This window comes from Schistocerca piceifrons, chromosome 8 (genome assembly GCF_021461385.2).
Source record: "Schistocerca piceifrons isolate TAMUIC-IGC-003096 chromosome 8, iqSchPice1.1, whole genome shotgun sequence".
Taxonomy (NCBI): domain Eukaryota; kingdom Metazoa; phylum Arthropoda; class Insecta; order Orthoptera; family Acrididae; genus Schistocerca; species Schistocerca piceifrons.
In genome coordinates, this window is record NC_060145.1 from 280261545 (window position 1) to 280273354 (window position 11810).

Consider the following 11810-nt stretch of genomic DNA (forward strand, 5'->3'; position numbering starts at 1 on the left):
CCAACCTTTTCGTGAAAACCACGACATAAGAAAAATATACATACTCATGTACAATAATATGCAATACAACAGTCACATGATGCTATTGCAATGTCATATGATACTACAATGTCCCATAATAAAAACTGTAATTGGTCTGCACACGTGGTACAAATATTAAGCAATATATAATACGGGATTGACCATTCAGATATACAGCATATTTTACTCAGATCTTTGTGCCCCCACTCACCACTCTCTTTAAACTCTTACGCTTTTATGGAGTATGAATAATTTCACAGATGCCTTTCGTTGGATATGATAACAGATGTGTATGTATTTTCTGATAATGACTTTATTGTAAGATTTTTGATATTGATGCTGTCAGATAATATAAGGCGTATTGGGCATATGTAATGTTCCGATTATTGGAAACTAGTTTAATAAAACTGGTTAGGGATGGACAGTAGGGTCGCACATGTTATAATAATATGAATAATTACTATTTCTGTATGACAACGTTCGAACTGATTTTAGCCTTGGCATCTCAATTGGTTACACAATGTTTAATCCTGAACTTCTTTGATGGACTTCACATGGGAATGTTTTTGGTTGTTGTTTAGTTTTTGTGCTCCCTTTTTAGTGGTTATTGCTTCTCATAATGTTTTAACATTATATATTTATGTGCATTTTTATTATGGTTTTGTTCTCACCAGATCTTTGGTTTGTTATGTGAAAGTGTAATACCACTGGATTTTTAATAGTATTATGTGATTATTATGTGACATAATACTGTATACAGTCTGCAGCTCCTCATTTCATTACACTATCCATGTGATTTGATGTTGAGTCGTTTGCTGCTGCCAGCTAGAATGATCATTGTAGTTGGATTGCCTAATATAATTTTCCGTACATCGCATACCTAAGTGCAGTTTCATACAATATAGGTCTTACTACACAGTCAGTCTGTTTTTATTGCGTGACACTGTAGTATCATGTGACATTGCAATAGCCTCATGTGACTGTTGTATTTCATATCATTGTACATGACTGTGTATATTTTTCTTATGTGGTAGTTTTCACAAATGGTTGCTTTCTTTTTATCGTGTATATTGAAATGATGTGAGAAAAATAGGATAAAATAAATAAAATTAAAGGGGAAATAATTATACATTTGTCCTGATTTATTGTATTTCTTTTATTGTAATTTTAGTGTATGTGTATCTCTCTGTGACTGTACTATATTGCACAGATAATTTGGAAATTGTTCTTTGACTTTGTTGTTTGACTTTGGCTTGTAGCTTCTTTGATCAGCACTTGTGTGTTAAACTACTGGATGATGTTGTGCCCAAGCAATGGTGCTGTGCACTTACTGTTGTTACATGGTTCCATGTTTTCAGTGTTTTCTGCTTGCTTGAGCCAATATCATGGTGTGAAGTATCTTTCTCTGACTTTTGCTAGTCAGTTATGGCGTATTTTCTGGTTAAATAGCATGTATGACATGTGAAGTTGGCACAGCATTTTTCGAAAGTACGCTTAATGTTTCCAACTGATAATTCTCATGAAAATGTAACACGTGTTGATATTCCCTGTTTTCACTTTGTTTCCTTGTTTTTCTTGCCAACGCTGTGAAGATGATCAGTGATCGAAACCGGTTGTGAATAAATATTTATTGGTACAGAACAGTTGTATCATGCATTTCTACAAGTATATCACTGCTGTTGAAGGTCGTCTGAAAAAATATTTGCTTTACAAAGTAGCTTCCCTAAATCTACAAAGGCTATAAATGTTGGTTTGCCTTTCCTTAACCTGCCTACTAAGATAAGTCATAGGATCAGTAATGCCTCGTGTATTTCTACATTTCTCCTAAATCAAAACTGATCTTTCGCGCTGATTGACTTCTACTAGATTTTCGATTCTTCAGTAACCAATTCGTGTCAGTAGTTTCCACCCATGACTTATTAAACTGATAGTTCGCTAATTTTTACACCTGTCAATAACTACTTTCTTTGGAATCGTAATTATTACATTCTTCTTGAAGTCTGAGGGTATTTCTCCTGTCTCATACATCTTGCACACCCATGGAAGTGTTTTGTCACGGGTGGCTTTTCCGAGGCTATCAGTAGTTCTGACGGAATGTCGTCTACCTCTGGGGGTCTGGTTTTGACTTAAGTCTTTCAGTGCTCTGTCAAATTCTTCTCGCAGTATCGTATCTCCCATCTTATCTTCATCTACGTCCTCCTCCACTTCTATTACCTTCAAGTCAATCACCGTTGTGTGGACCCTCTGTATACTCCTCCCACCCTCCAGCGTTCCCCTCTTCGCTTCAGACTGGTTTTCCATCTGAGCTCGTGGTAATCATGCAATTGCTTCTCTTTTCTCCAACGTCCTCTTTAATTTTGCTGTAAGCGGTATATATTTTCCCCCCAATGAAAAATGCTTCTAAATCCTTACATTTTTGCACTAGCCGTTCCTGCTTAGCCATTTCGCTCTTCCTGTCAAACTCATTTTTTAGACGTTTGTACTCCCCTTCGTCTGCTTCATTTACTGCATTTTTATATTTTCTTCTTTCATCAGTTAAATTCATTGTCTCTTTTGTTGTCCAAGGACACTTCACTATTTAATCTCTTAAAGCTCGCCTTCTATTGTATTCCATTCCCTTGCCCTAGTCAACTGTCGCCTAACGCCCCCTCAGAAACTCTCAACAAACGCTGGTTCTTTCAACTTACTCAGGTCCCATCTCCTTAATTTCCTACCTTTTTACAGTTTCTTCACTTTTAATCAAGAGTATGTAACCAATAAATTGTGCTTAGAGTCCACATCTGCCCTGTAAATGCCGGACGATATAAAATCTTGTTCCAAAATCTGTGTCTTCCCATTATATATCAGTCTCAAAGCTTCCGCTATCTGCAGACCTCTTCCGCATATACAACTTATTCATGAATCTTAAACCAAATGTTAGCGATGATTAAATTATGCTCTATGTAAAATTCGTGTCTACCTCTTTCATTCCTTTCCCTCAATCCATATCCACCTGCTATTTTTCCTTCTTTTCCTTTCCTACTATTGAATTCCAGTCCTCCGTCACAACTAAATTTTCGTCTTCCTTAACTATATGAATTATTTCATTTATCTCATCATACATTTCTTCGATCTCTTCATCATCTCCGGAGCTAGTTATGTAAACTTGTATTACTGTGGTAGGTATAGACTTCGTGTCTAACTTGGCTACAACAATGCGTTCACTATGCTGTCCATAGGAGCTTATCAGTGTTTCTATTTTTTTTTCATTATTAAACCCAATCCTTTACACCTATTTGTATTTGTAACCCTGTATTCACCTGACAAGAAGTCCTGTTCCTGCTACCACCAAACTTCACTAATTCCCACTATATCTAATTTCAACCTACCCATTTCCCTTTTCAAATTTTCTAAACTACTTGCCCGATTAAGGGAAGCTACATGAATATGTCACTCACTTCACCAAAAGAAATAACTTCCATAATAAAATCTTTGAAAACAAATCATTCTAGTGGTTACAATGAAATATCAACAAAATTAATTAAGTCATGTTCTTGTGAGTTTAGTACAATTCTAAGTTACTTGTGTAGCCAGTCAATTATAACTGGGACATTTCCTGACTGGCTAAAATATGCAGATGTTAAGCCTCTATTCAAGAAAAGGGATAAAGAGATACCATCAAACTACAGACCGATTTCACTTTTGCCAGCATTCTCAAAAATCTGACCACAAACAACATATTATCAAGAACACAGTTTGGATTTCTGAAGGGTTCTGATATCGAGAAGGCTATTTACACCTACAAATTACAAGCAGCAGGTATTTTCTGTGATTTGTCAAAGGCATTTGATTGTGTGAACCACAACATCCTTTTAAATAAATTACAGTTCTATGGTGTCACGGGCAGTGCTGCAAAATGGTTCAAGTCATACCTAGCTAACAGGAAACAAAGGGTGTCAGTACAAGGGACTAGTGAATTAAGTCATCAGTCATCATCAGAATGGGAAGAAATTACAAGTGGTGTCCCACAAGGATCCATCTTAGGGCCGTGTGGAGGGTCTAAACCAGAGGCTCAGACGACTCTGCGACTATAATGGTTGCAAATTCATCGACCTCCGTTATTGGGTGGAGAACTGTAGGGCCCCCCTAGACAGGTCAGGCGTGCACTACACACCGGAAGCAGCTACTAGGGTAGCAGAGTACGTGTGGCGTGCACACGGGGGTTTTTTAGGTTAGAGGGACCCCCCCTTGGGCGAAACGATAAAATACCTGACGGCTTACCAGAGAGGACATTATCATCGTTGATAAAGAACGTCCGTCCTCAGAGACCAAAAACAGGAAAAGTTAACGTAATATTGGTAAACTGCAGGAGTATCCAGGGCAAGGTTCCTGAATTAGTATCTCTTATTGAAGGAAATAGTGCGCATATAGTATTAGGAACGGAAAGTTGGTTAAAACCGGAAGTGAACAGTAACGAAATCCTAGACACAGAATGGAATATATACCGCAAGGATAGGATAAACGCCAATGGTGGAGGAGTATTTATAGCAGTAAAGAATTCAATAATATCCAGTGAAGTTATTAGCGAATGCGAATGTGAAATAATCTGGGTTAAGTTAAGTATCAAAGGTGGGTCAGATATGATAGTCGGATGCTTCTATAGACCACCTGCATCAGCAACCGTAGTAGTTGAGCGCCTCAGAGAGAACTGCAGAACGTCGTGAAGAAGTTTCGTGATCATACTATTGTAATAGGGGGAGACTTCAATCTACCAGGTATAGAATGGGATAGTCACACAATCAGAACTGGAGCCAGGGACAGAGACTCTTGTGACATTATCCTGACTGCCTTGTCCGAGAATTACTTCGAGCAGATAGTTAGAGAACCAACTCGTGAAGCTAACGTTTTAGACCTCATAGCAACAAATAGACCGGAACTTTTCGACTCCGTGAATGTAGAAGAGGGTATCAGTGATCATAAGTCAGTGGTTGCATCAATGACTACAAGTGTAATAAGAAATGCCAAGAAAGGAAGGAAAATATATTTGCTTAACAAGAGTGATAGGGCACAAATCGCAGAATATCTGAGTGACCACCATCAAACGTTCATTTCTGAGGAAGAGGATGTGGAACAAAAATGGAAAAAATTCAGAAACATCGTCCAGTACGCCTTAGATAAGTTCGTACCGACTAAGGTCCAAAGCGAGGGGAAAGATCCACCGTGGTATAACAATCATGTACGAAAGGTACTACGGAAACAAAGAAAGCTTCATCATAGGTTTAAGAGTAGTCGAATCATAGCTGATAAGGAAAAGCTGAACGAAGCGAAAAAGAGCGTAAAGAGAGCAATGAGAGAAGCATTCAACGAATTCGAACATAAAACATTGGCAAACAATCTAAACAAGAACCCTAAAAAGTTTTGGTCATATGTAAAATCGGTAAGCGGATCTAAATCCCCTATTCAGTCACTCGTTGACCACGATGGCACCGAAACAGAGGACGACCGAAGAAAGGCAGAAATACTGAATTCAGTGTTCCGAAACTGTTTCACTGCGGAAAATCGTAACACGGTCCCTGACTTCAGCCGTCGCACGGACGCCAAAATGGAAAATATTGAAATAAACGATATCGGAATTGAAAAACAACTGCTATCACTTAGTAGCGGAAAAGCATCCGGACCAGACGAGATACCCTTAAGATTCTACAGTGATTATGCTAAAGAACTTGCCCCCTTTCTATCAGCAATTTATCGTAGATCGCTGGAAGAACGTAAAGTACCTAGCGACCGGAAGAAAGCGCAGGTCGTTCCCATTTTCAAGAAGGGTCATAAATCAGATGCGAATAATTATAGGCCTATTTCGCTTACGTCAATCTGTTGTAGAATAATGGAACATGTTTTGTGTTCTCGTATTATGACGTTCTTAGATAATACAAATCTCCTTCATCATAACCAACATGGATTCCGCAAACAGAGATCATGTGAAACTCAGCTCGCCCTATTTGCCCAAGAAATTCACAGTGCCGTAGACACTGGCGAGCAGATTGATGCCGTATTCCTGGACTTCAGGAAGGCATTTGATACGGTTCCGCACTTACGTTTAGTGAAAAAAATACGAGCTTACGGAATATCGGACCAGGTTTGTGATTGGATTCAGGATTTCCTAGAAGAAAGAACACAACATGTCATTCTTAACGGTTCAAAATCTGCAGATGTAGAGGTAATTTCGGGAGTACCGCAGGGAAGCGTGATAGGACCTTTATTGTTTACAATATACATAAATGACTTAGTTGACAACATCGATAGCTCCGTGAGGCTATTTGCAGATGACACGGTTGTCTACAAGAAAGTAGCAACATCAGTAGACTCGTACGTACTCCAGGAGGACCTGCAGAGGATTAATGCATGGTGCGACAGCTGGCAGCTTTCCCTAAACGTAGATAAATGTAATATAATGCGCATACATAGGGGCAGAAATCCATTCCAGTACGATTATGCCATAGGTGGTAAATCATTGGAAGCGGTAACGACCGTAAAATACTTAGGAGTTACTATCCGGAGCGATCTGAAGTGGAATGATCACATAAAACAAATAGTGGGAAAAGCAGGCGCCAGGTTGAGATTCATTGGAAGAATTCTAAGAAAATGTGACTCATCGACGAAAGAAGTAGCTTACAAAACGCTTGTTCGTCCGATTCTTGAGTATTGCTCATCAGTATGGGACCCTTACCAGGTTGGATTAATAGAAGAGATAGACATGATCCAGCGAAAAGCAGCGCGATTCGTCATGGGGACATTTAGTCAGCGCGAGAGCGTTACGGAGATGCTGAACAAGCTCCAGTGGCGGACACTTCAAGAAAGGCGTTACGCAATACGGAGAGGTTTATTATCGAAATTACGAGAGAGCACATTCCGGGAAGAGATGGGCAACATATTACTACCGCCCACATATATCTCGCGTAATGATCACAACGAAAAGATCCGAGAAATTAGAGCAAATACGGAGACTTACAAGCAGTCGTTCTTCCCACGCACAATTCGTGAATGGAACAGGGAAGGGGGGATCAGATAGTGGTACAATAAGTACCCTCCGCCACACACCGTAAGGTGGCTCGCGGAGTATAGATGTAGATGTAGAATTGCTTTTTCTTGTGCACATTAATGATCTCTCATCAGTTACACTGCCAGAAGCAGAGTTCGTTTTGTTTGCAGATCACACAAGTATTGCAATAAATAGTATGTTGAGTGTAGTTGTAGAAAGATCTGCTAATGATATTTTCATGGATATTAATAAATGGTTTAAAGCCAACACATTGACATTAAACTTTGAAAATACTCACTACGTGCAATTCAGAACCTGTAAGAGGTTTCCACCCAGCATATGCATAAAGTATGAAGAAGAGCAGATAGAAGAAGTTGACAGTCTTAAATTCCTGGGATTACAACTTGATAATAAATTCAGTTGGGGGAGCACACCACAGAACTGCAGAAACGCCTTAACAAATCTGTATTTGCAATTCGAGTGTTAGCAGAAATGGGCGACACAAAAATGAAAAAGATTGCATACTTTGCCTACTTTCATTCCATAATGTCATACGGTATAGTATTTTGGGGTAACTCTTCAAGTCAAACAAAAGTTTTCAGATTCCAAAAGCGTGTAATACATATTATTTGTGGAGTAAATTCACAGACGTCATGTAGAAACCTCTTCATAGAACTGGGTATACTAACTACTGCCTCTCAGTATATTTACTCCTTAATGAAATTTGTCCTAAATAATATATCTCTTTTTCCAACAAACAGCTCAGTTCATACATACAATACCAGGAACAAAGATGATCTGTACAAAGACTTAAAAGCACTTACTTTAGTTCAAAAAGGGGTCCACTACTCAGGAACACTCATCTTCAATAATTTGCCAGCAAACACAAAAAATTTAGTTACAAATAAAGATCAATTTAAAAGGAGCCTGAAAGACTTATTAGTGGCCAACTCCTTCTACTCCACAGACGAATTTTTTAATAGAAACAAATGATGTATTGTATATATTCATACTATTAGTATTGTTATTTCAGGTGAAAAAAAAAGTTGACATGTTCCACATCCACGAGGATCTCCTCAGCATGGATCTATGGAACGAAAAACTAATCTAATCTAATCTCCTCCGATCCGTAGAACGCCAGTTTTCTTTCTCCTGCTGATGTCATCCTCCTGGATAATCCCCACCTGTAGATTCTAATGGTGGACTATTTACTTCCGGAATATTTTACCCAAGAGTTCGTCATCATCATTTAACCATACAGCAGAGCGTCATACCCTCGGAAAAAATTATGACTGTAGTTTACCCTTGCTTTCAGCCATTTGCTGTACCAGCACAGCAAGGCTGTTTTGATTAATGTTACGAGGCCATGTCAGTCCGTCATACAAACTGCTGCCCCTGCAAGTACTGGAAAGGCTGCTGCCCCTCTTCAGGGGCAAAAAAAAAAAAAAAAAAAAAAAAAAAAAAATCTGGCGTCTCCACAGGTACCACTGCGTTTTGGTTGAACCTGCTGTACGGGTGTCTGTATCGCTGAGGCACCCAAGGTCCATTGTTCGTGGGGGGACGTACTGGGTAAATGCTCGAAAGTAGAAATATCTTTGACATAGCATAATAGTATACCGTAATGTGTAATTTGCGAGATAAATACTCGTAGAAGGTGGCATATAGGTGCCGAAGTCTTGTTGAAAAAGATAGAAAAGTATTTTACGAAAAAAAACTTCGAAAATTAAACAAAAGTAAAAGAAGATAGGCAGTACAATTCGTTACTCACCCTTCCGGTAAGGCTATTTACTCTGCGTCGCAGGGCGTTAACAGCAGTCTGCAAGAGAAAACGACTATCAGCTTGTACTTGTAAATTGTAACATACAAGTGTAAGATGAAAACCTGTCGCTTGTAAAAATCAAAGGAAATTATCTGTGAGGCATACAAGAAAATGGCTGCGCAAATGCCACAAAGGCTAGAAAATAGTGACTGCTGAAAGTCTGGTACAATGAATAAAATTTACGTATTTATTATGAGACTATACGATTAATTTAACTGTTAAGGAGAATTGAAATTAATTGGTGGGGAAAGTAAGAGAAGGAAATTTTGTTGTCTAACATGGACTGAGGGAAATGAATGAAAGCGGAAAGCTCCTGGTAGATTTTTATGCAGAGCTCAATATTCTCATTGCAAACACTCAGTTTCAGAAATGTAATATAAGATTGTATACGTGGAAAACCCCTGTAGACGTATGAAGTTTATAGAATGGTAACAAAAAGATTCACACAATTATAGCTTTCGGCCATTAAGGCCTTTGTCAGAAACAGACACAGACACAAACGCAACTTTCACACATGTCTGCAGTCTCAGGTAACTGAAACCACACTGCGAGCAGCAGGACCAGTGCATGATGGGAGTGGCGACTGGGTGGGGTAAGGAGGAGGCAGGGGCAGGGAGGGGAAGGGATAGTATGGTGGGAGTGGCGGACAGTGAAATGCTGCAGTTTAGATGGAGGGCAGGAAAGAAGGTGGGGAGGGGGGAGGAAGTAGCAGAAAGGAGAGAAATAAAAAGAAATTAAAAGACTGGGTGTGGCAGTGAAATGACAACTGTGTATGGGAACAAAGAGTGGGCTGGATGAGTGAGGACAGTGACTAATGAAGGTTCAGACAGGAGGGTTACGGAAACATAGGATGTATTACAGGGAAAGTTCCCACCTGCACAATTCAGAAAAGCTGGTGTTGGTGGGAAGGATCCATATGACACAGGTTGTGAAGCAGTCATAGAGATACCTTGTTTGGCAGTGTGTTCAGCAACGGGGTGGTCCACTTCTTTTATGGCCACAGTTTGTCGGCGGCCATTCATGTGGACAGACAGCTTTTTGGTTGTCATGCCTACATAGAATGCAGCACAGAGGTTGGAGCTTAGCTTGTAAATCACATGACTTGTTTCACAGGTAGCCCCACCTTTGATGGGATAGGTGAGGTTAGTAATCAGACTGGAGTACGTGGTGGTAGGAGGATGTATGGGACAGGTATTGCATCTAGGTCTATTACAGGTGTATGAGCCATGAGGTAAAGGATTAGAAGCAGGAATTATGTGAGGAAGGACATTTCTCATTTCAGGGCACGACGAGAGGCAATCGAAACCCTGGCAGAGAATGTAATTCAGTTGTTCCAGTCCCGGATGGTACTGAGTTATGAGGGTAATGCTCCTCTGTGGCCAGACTGTGGGACTTTGGAAGATGGTGGGGGACTGGAGAGATAAGGCATGGGAGATTTGTTTTTGTACAAGGTTAGGAGAATAATTACGGTTAGTGAAGGCTTCAGTGAGACCCTTGGTATATTTTGAGAGGGACTGCTCGTTACAGCAGATGCACTTACCATGGGTGGCTAGGCTGTACGGAAAGGACTTCTTGTTATGGAATGGGTGGCAGCTGTCGAAGTGGACGTATTGCTGGTGGTTAGTAGGTTTGATATGGATGGAGGTACTGAAGTAGCCATCTATAAGGTGGAGGTCAACATCTAAGAAGGTGGCTTGTTGGGTTGAGTAGGATCAGGTGAAGCAAATGGGGGAGAAGTTGTTGAGGTTCTGGAGGAATGTGGATAGGGTGTTCTCACCTTCAATCCAGATAGCAAAGATGTCATCAAAGAATCTGAACCAGGTGAGGGGTTTAGGATTCTGGGTTTTTAGGAAGGATTCTTCTAGATGGCCCATGAATAGGTTGGCATAGGATGGCGTTATGCGGGTGCCTATAGCCATACCCCGGATTTGTTTGTAGGTAATGCCTTCAAAGAAGAAGTAATCGTGGGTGAGGATATAGTTGGTCACGGCGACTAGGAAGGAGGTTGTTGGTTTGGAAGCCATACAGCGTCTGGAAAGGTAGTTCTCAACAGCAGTAAGGCCATGGGCATTAGGAACGTTAATGTACGGGGAAGTGGCATCAACAGTGACGAGCAGAGCACCATGTGGTAAAGGGGCAGGAACTGTGGAGAGTCGATGGAGGAAATGGTTGGTATCTTTTAAACAGGAGGATAGGTTCTGGGTAATAAGGTGAAGGTGTTGGTCTATGAGAGCAGAGATTCTCTCAGTTGGGGCACAGTAAATGGCCACAATGGGTCGTCCTGGATGGTTGGGTTTATGGACTTTAGGAAGCATGTAGAAGGTGGGGGTGTGGGGCGTGGTAGGGGTAAGCAGAGAGATGGACTCTGGGGAGAGGTTTTGGGATGGGCCTAAGGATTTGAGTAGTGATTGGAGATCCTGCTGGATTACTTGAATGGGGTAAAAAAAATGGTTCAAATGGCTCTGAGCACTATGGAACTTATCTTCTGAGGTCATCAGTCCCCTAGAACTTAGAACTACTTAAACCTAACTAACCTAAGGACATCACACACATCCATGCCCGAGGCAGGATTCGAACCTGCGACCATGGCGGTCGCGCGGTCCCATACTGTAGCGCCTAGAACCGCTCGGCCACCCTGGCCGGCTGGAATGGGGTCACTGTGGCAAGGTTTGTAGGTGGAAGTATCTGACAGCTCATGGAGTCCTTCGGCCAGGTAACCCTTGTGCTTCAAAACAGCGGTGGTGGAGCCTGTGTCTGTAGGTATGTGTGTATTACTGACAAAGGCCTTAATGGCCGAAAGCTATAATTATGTGAATCTTTTTGTTGTGCCTATCGCTACTCAGCATCTCCGCTGTATGGTGAGCAGCAACTTTCCTTCTCTAATATTGTTACATTCCATCCAGGATTTTCCATTGTTTGATTATGTAATTGTAAGACAGATATTTAGAAACC